This window comes from Symsagittifera roscoffensis, chromosome 5 (assembly GCF_963678635.1).
Source record: "Symsagittifera roscoffensis chromosome 5, txSymRosc1.1, whole genome shotgun sequence".
Classification (NCBI taxonomy): Eukaryota; Metazoa; Xenacoelomorpha; order Acoela; family Convolutidae; genus Symsagittifera; species Symsagittifera roscoffensis.
The window spans coordinates 25,177,622-25,189,535 of record NC_087066.1 but is presented as its reverse complement, the minus strand read 5'-3'; the positions used below and the strand labels follow the sequence as shown (position 1 = coordinate 25,189,535).

The window sequence follows — 11,914 nt, the reverse complement described above, 5'->3', positions numbered from 1 at the left end:
CTTCTGCTTGCAAGTATTAACCTTGACATCGTAGGTTTCTTCTTTTTTTTCGCTTGAAAACTTTATTCTGCCTTTATGATTTCGGCTCATTTTTTATTGGCTTACTAGCTTAACTTTGGGTTGTTCGAGGGAACAATAGTTTGCATGCTTTCCTCAGGATCACACAAAACAAAAAAAATCTCAGAATGGAATTTCTAGTTCACGTTTTTCAAGACAAAGATTTTTTTTTGATCGCATGTTTTTCAATTTTCATCAAAAAGCCGTCGAATGTGTTTCTGAACGTGTTTTCTGCAAACAGACCATCACTCCAGAAAAATTTAGAATTTTATTTTGGAAAACTTTTCAATTATCTTTGGATATAATTGCTTTCTTTTCTTTCTTGTCTGCTAGCTTGCAATGCTATTTTTGTGTTTTTGCAAGTCTCTGCTTTGCCTCTGTGTTTTAAATTGTTCCAGGAATGGTTCAAAAAGCTTTTTCTTCTTTTCTCACTTCCATACCTATCTTTTGTTCATTTACTTCCGTCTCTTTTTTTTGTTCGCCAGCTTGAAACGCTACGCTTGCGCCGTATCGCAAATGGTGCGAGGCTACGCTTCATCTTTGTGTAAATTTTGTATCGAGAAATGTGTTGGAATGTTCTAATTTATTTAAATATTTTTAATAGTTAATGTTTTGAATGTTTTTAGTGCTGATAGTATAAAAATATGTTTTGCCAATCGTGCAAATCTACCTGCAAGTTGATTTCATGTAAGAAGTTGGATCAATATAACAAGTTTTGGAAACTTTTCTGTGAAAGAAAAAAGACCTAAAAATTTCAAATTTTTGTTATGCCCATTAGTTCGAAAGCATTTTTGGGCAATCAATCAAATAATGCTCTAAATGACAAAGTGAAGCCTTCCTAAAGATGAAAAACGAAATGATGAACATTGTGTTACAGCTGATTACCTGAAATTGCCTTAAAATTGAGAATCATCAAACAAAATTTGAAGAAAAAAAAAACTCAATTTTTGCAAAAACTCAACTTGAGACTGTTCGATAAATCTTACGTTTTCATACTTAATTTTTCTTTGTTGTTTTTTAATGTCATCTATTGCTTAAAGTCACTGTCTTAAATTTACGTTGAACTGTCAGTCATCGGTATTTTCTAAATTTATCCTTTTGAGAATTTTTAAAAAATCTTTAATCGTAAAATTGAGAAATGTTTGCATTTTTTTATATCAAAAACTGAAGATTGCTTGTTCATGTTTTCAATTAATATGCGCTCAATTTGGTGAGTTTAATTTATCTCTTTGCCTTAATTTGCTTTGACACTGATAAATCATCAAAAAGTAGTTTTACTCACATTTTACGCACATTTTCATTGGTTGTTTATAATTTCATTGTGCAATTTCATTGTATAATTTCATTTGACATTGTTCAAATTATAATTAGCCTAATTTTTATTTATTTTTTCAATTGAGTTTTAAAAATGAGTGTTCTGAGAATTTTTTCAAATTTTTGATGGAAAATTACCAGTTGATAATTTTTTTTATAAAGGAAAAGTGTATGAGAGGTATTTTTTTAGGCCGGAAAAACAGGAATGACACATCAAGGCCATATGCATTCATTTTTCATGGACCAATAAGAATCATGGATGAATCATAGAACTGACATCCATTTTTCAAACATGTTTCATCGATGAAACATCAATGTAATTTGCATCCGTGTTTCATAGATGAAACATGGATGAACATTTTAGAGTGGCTTTGCAACATATGTTGATACATGGATGCTAAAATTGGAATATCTATGATACATTTCTGAAGTGCAATGCAACTTCAACCCAGGATGTCATCAGCTTGTTCGAGTAGCTGGCTTCGCTTGCCGCGCTAGAAAGACAATTTTGTCTCAATACAAAACAAATTTTCCCAAAAGTTACTTAAGGGTAAGTAGATTTTTCAAAATTGCCGAGCTAACAAAAAGAATTTTTTTGGTGACTGTTGTGGTATGTGTTGGGGGGGGGAGGGTTTTCAATTTTAATATACATATTTTTTAAAAATTCATTGTGAATCTGCTGTTCATGCCTCAGCCACCTCTTACCCTCAACTCCGTTTTCACGAGAACAATAGCTACACAAATTGATGCCAGGAAGTTCTCACAAAATCAGTTTAGAGAAGTTCAGCTACTCGTACAAGTCGGGGACTACAAAAAAACACAGACAATTAATTAGTTCAAAGGGAGAATAAAGAGCATCAAGAAAAAAAACAGAAAAAAAACAAGTTTTTCCTAAGTGGTTTCATTTTTTTCTTTCATGTTGTTTGTTATTTAGCTCAAAAATATCTTTTCATAAATTTGCAGAAAAAGTATAACAAGAGTAAACAATTTTTCTGCAGAAAACAATCGAATGTAGACCATTTTAGTGTAGCAACAAAAATTGATTTCAATAGATTTTTGAGAAGAAAAAGTAGATTTTCATGGATTTTTGTTGCGAAAAAAACTATTATATCGGAAGAAAAAACCAATAAAGTGGATAAGCTTTTCATAAAAAAGATCGATCATAATCCATTAAAAATGGATTTAAATATCGAACCTGGCATCAATAATTGATTATATTGTCCATTACATTTGTCGCTCTCTGATTGCAGGTTCTCTGATTCCAGTGGAGGCGGTTTCAAATCAAAATCAATTCAGTTTTTTTCCGGAACCAACCATTGTAATTGCAACCAAGTCCCATGAGTGCACAAATAAAAAAATGGCGGAAAAGTTATTTCTTAAGGCAAGAAAAAAATGCAAAAGCAAGATCGCCCAAAAAGCAAAAAAACCGGCTCTCCACAAAGAATGGGAAATCGCTCTAATTGATTTAGCATCAAAAAGCGATGACAAGGATGCAAAGGTTTCAGTCTTGCAAACTCTAGATACAGAGGTAAACATTTGGGAGGAGGGGTCGTTACTTCAAGACCCGCAAAATTCTTCAAAGCCGAACAAAGAAATATGCCAAAGAGGTGGGAATGGGTCAAGAATTCCGAAATAGGAGAACTAATTACAAGAAAGACAAAAGAATAAGACTGACAATTTCGAAAATTTTGGTCGAAATGAACAAATTGGTCAGCCACCAAGGCATGAAAACTGGCCTGAAACTTCTCATCGTGAACCTAACGTCTCTTTTCGATAGACTTTAACATATTTTGAGTTAATTTTATTCTCAAAAACCCGAACGCGTAACTCTGGAAAGGCAATTTTGTCAGGCGTATGTATTTTTTCATGTAACTTTTACTCTTGGTACAGATTTTTTGCAAAATTATTTACCAGTTACCGGCTGCGATTAGTATATGCTCCTTGGTAGCAATCAGAAACTAATTGTTACTTCTAAGTTGAAGTTTTTTTAAGATTAAATTTAATCTTTGATTTGTTTACTTAAATGTTTGGGTGGCATCCCTTATGATTTGACAGACCGAGCGATGCAATTTTATTTTAATTTTTTTTTCAGCCAATCAAAACTAATATTCCAAAATATCATGAAAATTGCGGAAACATCAAAGAAAGCGAACAATTCCGCGCCAATAAAGTTATTATCAACCGATTAAAAAAACAGTCAGATACATACATTTTGAAGTTCTGTAAAATCAAAGTCGGGCATTGGAAAAAAATAAAAACCTATTTTTTCAAAAATGAAAAAAATATATTTTTGTATATCTGCACAAATTGTTCAGCAAAATTTTGTTGCGCTGCTAAAATTCACTTTCTGTTGATAACGATTTCGGTTTTGTGCAAAGTCATGTAGCCAATAGGAATGCCTAAAGATTCTGGTTGGTTGAAACTTTTCAGTATTCCTACAAACTGTTGCAAAAGCTATTTTATCAAACAATATTTTTTTCTGGTTAAATGGCATAACTGTAATTTTCAAAAAAGCTGTGTTTGTCTTGTAGGCAAATTTTTATACAAGACTGCTCGTATCAAGGCAGAGCTCTAAATGTTCAGATTGTCCTTAAGCTTTTTGGAGTCTAGTTAACATCTCGCTTTTCACAGACCTGGAACCCCTGTGATTAAGTTAGAACACAGTTGCGTAGCAATGAGTATGAAATGGTCATTTCTGATTTTTCAAAACCTGTTTTAGAACCAAATGAAATTCTTCCCATTGGTTTTGGGGGAATTTGTATTACTTGGCCCAGCACCAGAATTGGTTTGCCCAACAATTTATCGATGATAACTCAGAGTTTCAATTTTATTCATCAGCCTCAAATAAGGCGAAAATTTATCATCAAATCAAAAAAAGATAAAAATAGAATTAAAAATAATTTAAAGCAGATAAATAAGTTTGCAATGACAAATTGGACAAAAAGTTCACAGGTTCTGATCAACTACAAACCCGCACCGGAGTTCCATTGATAATATTCGATTATAATGAATTTTCGTGGTCTGTCTCAATAAATTTTGATAAAATTCGATTATAATCGATTAAAAATGGATTATAATGAAACTATTTTTCTAATCAATAAAATCCGAATATAATCGATTATAATCGATTATAATAGATTACTTTTGAAAGAAAATGAAACTTGTTTTCGAGGCAAAATAATCCGTTTTTAATCAATTATAATGGATTTTTTCGAGGGGTTATTCTTGAAATTTACAATTTTGTTCAAAACTATCTCATTTCCTGTTTAGTGCAATTGCTACGAATTACGTTTCATAAAATGTTACATTTCAGAATAAAATTTATATATTTTTTGTCTGTACTTTTTTTAATTCATCGCAGTTTAACTAACCTTTCATTTCACAGTTTTTTAACCAAAACCCTAATAAAACTAATTTTTCAGGGGTTTGAATTAGATTTTCATAGCTTCCCCCACCGGAGTTCCATGGATAATATTTATAAGTTTTTTTAACCCTGTTCCCCCCCCCCCAGTTTACCGCCCCCCACCAGTTAAGCCCCAAGTTTACTACATCTTCAGTTTACTACCCCCCCCCCCCGCTTACTCCCCCTCCCACCATTTTTCCTCCCCCCCAGTTTACCAGTCCTCCATCTATCCTCCCCAGTTTACCCGAATTTATTTACCCAACCCCCCCCCCCCCCCCCCCCAGCGTCTCTCTCCCGCCCAGCTTCCCCCACAGCTTCTCTCCGCCCCAGCTCCCCCTTTTAGCTGAGGGGGATGGGGGAAGCTTGAGGGGGCGAGGGGATGACGTTGAGACATGCCATGTAGTAAAAAACATGGCATAAATTCTGCAAATTTCTCGCAAAATTTGCAATATTTTGCAAAAATAATCGAATTTAGTTCTAAAAATGAAATGGATTATAGTGGATTTTTATTGCAAAAAAATCCACTATAATGGATTATATTGGCAAAAATAATCGATTTCAGTGACAAAATTAGTGGACAATATTTTTCAAAAATCGATTTTAATGACCACATAATCGACTACGTGGTTCAAATTTGCCACAATGGATTATAATGGATTATAATGGATTATAATGACAACATTTTAGGGAAAATTGTTCCACTATAATCGATTATTATCCATGGAACTCCGGTACGGGAAGATCGACCAGCCCAAGGTTAATCATCAAATAAATTCTAAACCCAAACTGCAAATAAATTTCTAGACTTGAAAACTAAAACAATGTTTCAGCTGAGAACCCTGATTGCCCGAGTTTTTTTTTTGTATTAAAAGACATCAATCATAATCAACCGGTTTAATCAATTGGAATGACGAAGACGATTGATTTTAGCTTGCAAAAAACATTCAACGCTTTTCTGGTTAAATAAACAGAAGAGCGTTTTTTTTAACTTTGAAAAGCGCTGATTTCAATATCGTATATTCCATAAAAAAAACTAGAAACCACCATTTAAACTGTTAAACTCCTCAAAATAATAACTTCAAAATTTTTTCACTCCTTTCAATTGTTTTTCAAATCTGTTTAGTTTTTATTAAAGACATCTTTGAAATATTTCTCTTTCTCTTCACAATTTTTGCACTTTTTTTCGTAATTTTCTTTTCGCTACAAAAAGCATACCACAACCTTGCAAAAATGCGTGACCACCTCCTCAGGTACGATATTTCAAGAACTATCTAAACGTTAAAACATCTATTCAACAAGAAAGACATTTTTTTTAGAGTTTTTTTTACATTTTTAATCTTTCTAATTATGACAAAAAGCAAATGTATCAAAAAGGCAATAATAAGTTTTGCACTAGCAACAATACTTTTAATCATTTTCATAGAAGATTACTATGATCAACACTATCACACCCCAGGAATCTCTAGCAGCACCAACATTCAGTCAGACAAATCACCCCCAATCATCAAAATGTATATCATTTCAAGAAAACATATAAACATTTGAGGAAAGAAATTCATTATTATCAGAACCTTTAGAACCCGTAGTTTGCCACGCTGCTTTAAGCGAACCACAATACGAGCCAATATACATTATATACCCTTCTCTCCAGCAAGACCTTAATAGAACAAGACGCCCTAGTCAAAACCAAAATACCTCCACAATAGATAGACAAATCATACATCCAAGACGTAATAGAAGTTTTACAACTCCCTGAGTTCAATTCAATATACCCTCATCATCAATCCCAAATCCTTTAGATCTTTCCAGTAATACAATTCAAAATACCCCTCCACCATTAAAACCTAACTCACAACAAAATACTCCGAACATACCATCGGAATACTTAGGATCAGCCCTACATCCGAACAAACTTGTGAAAATCTTTTTAACCTCCCAACTTCAACACTACGTCTCCCTAAATGGATGACACAAGCTTTCACTCAAGGTGAACCAAATTTGGTAAAAGACCCTATAGAAACCTCATCGGATACATCTTTGTCATTACCAGAAACCCTATCACTACCTTCAACCCCTTCAATAAGTCAAACCCAAACAACACCTTTTCCCCCAAATTTCCCTACAAATTTAGACAATAGATATAAAGAACATTTAACCAACAATCTACCCCTACGATTAGATTGGAATACATTCGTAGCACCCCTCCATTATTTAATCAACATCTTGACAGTAACAGACTACATAATTGGGCACTCAGCAGATTACAAAATCGATACGATATTCACAAAGACATACAAGAACACAACGTACAAATCCTTACACAAGACAATTTTACTCTTGAATTTGAATCAACAGTGAAAATAAACAATTTAGTACATCTCCTCTCCCCCTAGCTCAACCAAACATAACAGCTCAATCTTTACCTCCCCCATTTATCACAACAGAAAGTATCTATAAATACGATAGATATACAAAAAAGACACTTGGATATATTCCATTCTATCAACCATATTCAAGACTATCCTCCACATGTATTTTTTAATTATCCTTATCCTTCAAAACCTCCACTTTTTTTCAGAACCAACAAATCCTAAAAATCCTTCTCTTCGAACAGGAACTCACAATTTTCTTCCCACACACTATGATTGTGAAGAAAATGAACAAAAACACTAACGCCATAAAGCAAGTAACTCAATGCGAATCCGAACCACAAGAAACAGAAAAAACGAATATAAAAGCCAAATTTTTTTCAAAAGCCCGAGCCACAATCTTAACATGATACAAATTTACAGCAGCAATCTCAGAGAAAAAACTACATTGTTCCCAAGTCTTAAATGGAAACAAAAATAGACTTGATCACGAATCTTTATATAAAAGCAAAATAGAAAGACTTTTACAACCCAAGTCCGAAGACTGTAAAAACAAACTTCAACGATTAAAATTAACCGCAAATAAAGGTATAGACCGAAATTTAGTAAGTTTTCAAGTATTTTCAGACTCTGCAAAGGATATCAAGAATAAATGTTTTTTGATTGGAAAATTCAATTAGAAAAAATACAACCAACACGAGATTTTAAAAAAACACCATAATTTATCAAGGATTACGATTATCTTGTAAAAATGATCAAGGATAATAAGATCAAACAACAAGAACAGAAGCAACTATTGTTTGGTTCCCCGAAGACACATGTACCACATTTCAAGTTGCAAGAATACAGGCAAGAATGATAAAATTTCATCAAAAAAACTTTATTGAATCCGTTCCTTATGATAAAGTAAACCCTGAAAAAATCCGATATAACAATGATTGTTATTACAATAACATAGAAAACAAAATGACACGTTTTCAAATCTACCCCGAAATAGAACTCGCTTGCAGATATAAGACTCCATTTTATAAAACACAATATTCAGAAGTTCTTGTCGAATACGAAAAAGTTTTCGACATGAACATAGGAAAACTAAGATTTAAACCAAGTCCAGCATATTATCTTTCAAATCATGACGAAAACTCATACATCCCAGTAACCTTTCCGGAAAACACAGGAAGAACTGATGGAAAACTTCGACCACAAGACAAAAGCAGTACTCGTCTACAAGAACTATCACTTATGAACAACACATATTTTGGTGCAATTCACTATGACATTCTGTTAGACATGAAATTGGACTATACCATAAGCAGAAATTTCAAGAATAGTCACTATCAGAACTAGAATCTTGAACGAACACATTTTTTACAATCACTTGCACTACGAAGGAAACATTTTATGGTATAACACATGTACAAAAAAATTATTACCATTATATACATTTGAAGATAAAACATGTTACAAACCAATCCCCACACTCTACAAAAATAAATACATTTTATTGACACACTTTCTAGAAGAATATGTTTTTGGGATAAAGCCGTCCCATGTGGATCTGGTAAAAGCCACAATGTTGTACAGTTAAATCCAGATGAAGATAAATAATATCCTACATTTATGCCACCCTTAGAGAAATTTTTACCAGAAAACATCAGAGCTATTGCTAAAAACCCAAATATAGATTTACAATCACTAGGTAATTACTCTAGATCGGATATACAACATCACATCCGCACACAACAATATCAAGAACTTCTTACAAGATTGGATACAATACAAAGACAATCCATTGACCAAAAATTAGGAAAATTTGCAGAAACCGCAGGATTTTCAGACATCTATACCCAAGACTACAGTGGATTTTTTAAAGATATAAAAAATTACAATTTTTTAAACGGTAAAAAATACCACCCAAAAAATTCTCGCCTTTCTATGATGGCTCTATTACATTTTAGAAAGATTGACTATGTTATACGCAATGTTTAGTTTCAACCTCAATTAACAAAATCCTTTTAGACGCTCAAATAAATGAATACAACAAAAAACGATCAACCACACCAAATGCATATGATAATTCACAAAACAACAAAAATACAACACCTACTGTACCACAATTACATAACTTATACAATAACCATCCGTTATCTTTAGTACCACGAAATAACAGGAATACAGCCATAACAGAGCACATCCCTACAAACCATAGTTATCCCTAAAGTCCAGTTACTCACATAATAGCTCAGCAACCAAATATAGAAGAAACTTTTGAACAAATCATAGAACAGCCACATACCACTAATCTCCATTCTCAGAACAACCGTTTTTTAACACACGTTGTGCCGCCAGATTGGATCTCTCAACCATTCCCTTTCTTACCCATCCAATCTCCAGTGTCAATCTCCAAAAAAATCAATATCTGAGTTCACTCCCTAAGTCGTACCATCATACAATAATGATTCACCAAGCATGGATTCAGATGACACTTCCACAAACACAGTTTTTCATACCAGCTCACAATTTAACAATTCTGATATTGAAATTCCAAATGAGTTGCAAAATTCCGAGCCCAGCCCGTCCACTTTTTCCCAGCCTCCCTTCCGACCACTCCATACCCCAACTCCCGATGAACCTTCCCCAGCCCCTTCTTCCTACACTGATGCAACTCCAATTTTCTCCCCAATGACTAACGACCCACCTGACCGCTCTAGCCCCGTTGATGAAGACCTCGAAAATGAACTTGACAATTTTATAAACCTACAACAATAGCTTCAAAACCCTAACACACTAACAATTCATCACCTATCGCAAACCATTACATCCTCCGAATCCTTCAACCCAGCATCCCCAACTGAAGAAACCCGAGCCCACCGAGTATTTAAAGGAAAACATCCCAGTATCCCTATGCTTCCCCACCCTCGATCTCCTCAAATGTTTTCCGTGCATCCACTTCACAGAAACACAAAATATTTCCTACAAATGTGCTTGCCCTTTTTTCCACAATACACTTACTATCACACTACTAAAAACGATCAACGAACTTACGTTGACAAACATGCCTTGTTTCACACACTTTCATGGACCTCTTATTACCATTTCACCAAACCATTATCACTCCCATCATATAATAACCAAGAAGGCAATGATTTATGTCACACTCGACTACATCACCTAACCACAACAGTTCATGAAAAACAATTCACAGCCATCAGACTAACTCAAACACTAAATAGGTTTGTTGCACCAAAAAGCAAACTGATTTTCCATCAACCACTATGATCACGCTATTGCACGTTATTTGGAAGATACCTTCTTAAAATACGATACTAACGCTAGCCCTCAACTGAAATCTTTTCATAAAGTCTCGATATACATTTGTTAATTACTGCATGAATAAAAAATATGAACATAGTGTATCCACAGCACTTCGCGACACAAAAGCCTACAATCCTTAATTTAATAAATTTAGCCTTTTCTCACTTTTAATTTCCTAACACCAAAAGAATGCGTTTTACACTGCTTCTATCAAATATTGTTACGCACAAAATCATGTTACGCATAAACTGTAATAACCAACGCAGCCTACTAACGACATAAATTCACACATACACTTATCATAAATTTATCCAACACCAATACACAACTAATGCATCATTTCAACTTATTAACTCTAATTATACTTCACCCTTCTTCTTAATTTTCACATATTGTATAAAGAGCACTAATATGCAAGGTATCATCCGAAATTACGATCCCATAAGACAAAAGTATATATTCTGCCCGTTAACCAGAACTTTGAATATTGATGAACCTCACCCACCAATTGTCCCCCACGAATATATACAGCCCGTCGAAATCCCAATCTGTATATGTTCACAACACTTAATTTAATCATAAGCTTTATAATCTAATCCAAAACACACCGCACGAATTCTCGCCAAGTAGTGAAGAGCAAAAGATCATCAAAGCACTTGAACTCCTATGGCCTCTTCTACAAACTAAATACATCACCCGCTTCCTTGCTAAACTCCTAACATCATCGGACACTATTCACAACCTTTTCCCAAATGGATTTTTTGCCGACAATGACCCTCAGTAAGTATAATTGGATAGTTTTAACTAAAAAATTCGGCTCTTTTCCAGTTCCCCCCTTTCAAAATACCGAATTTTATGTTCGTTTTACGTGTTATTACGACTAAACGCGTAATGGTACGCTGTAAAATATGAAGAACAAATCTGTTTACTGTTGTCGATTTGTTCATCATGCCAAATTTCATTGCATTTTGACAACGTTAAATAAGCTTTTCAATTTTGAATTTGAAAGGGAGGGGGACTGGAAAAGAGCCAAAAATTCCAAACACAACTAACCATAATTTATAAATGTTTCAATTTTCTTTTAAGATTTCATCACTCAATCATCTAAAACATATGAAAATATTTTTAAGAAAATGGAAACTCTTTTCTTGAAATTAAAAAAAATTCACTTTAACAAATTGCAATATATAATCACAAGCAGTAAGATTTACTCCAAATAGCAGTTAATTCACAAGAGTACTCCCCCAAAGCAGTAAAATTCTCTTCTAACAAGCAGTAAGATCATGAATTAAAACTCCCAAAGTAAATTTAATATTTCATAGTAGTAGATTCGTAAAAAATTGCAGATAAACTAAAGAGTACTAAATTTAATAAGCTGCTTCTTTTATAAATTTCAATCATGCACTCGCCCATAAATCACACACTGTTTCCATTATCGCACAGCTCGCCCTTAAAA

General features: G+C 33.6%; 3 protein-coding genes across 4 annotated transcripts in view; 1 reads left to right on the top strand and 2 right to left on the bottom strand.

Annotated features, from left to right (window-relative positions):
- LOC134846998 (sec1 family domain-containing protein 1-like) overlaps positions 1-11,914 on the top strand; it is a 541,294-nt gene that overhangs the window by 166,446 nt on the left and 362,934 nt on the right. The window lies entirely within an intron of this gene.
- LOC134847000 (IST1 homolog) overlaps positions 1-11,914 on the bottom strand; it is a 541,764-nt gene that overhangs the window by 261,873 nt on the left and 267,977 nt on the right. The window contains exon 1 of one of the 2 annotated variants that reach the window (XM_063864479.1): positions 11,824-11,833. The exons of the other annotated variant lie outside the window; for it this stretch is intronic. The gene's annotated coding sequence lies outside the window, so the exon portion shown is untranslated. Of the gene's footprint in view, positions 1-11,823; positions 11,834-11,914 lie in introns of those variants that run through there. 2 annotated transcript variants of the gene reach the window in all.
- LOC134847002 (NAD-dependent protein lipoamidase sirtuin-4, mitochondrial-like) overlaps positions 1-11,914 on the bottom strand; it is a 500,142-nt gene that overhangs the window by 220,251 nt on the left and 267,977 nt on the right. The window lies entirely within an intron of this gene.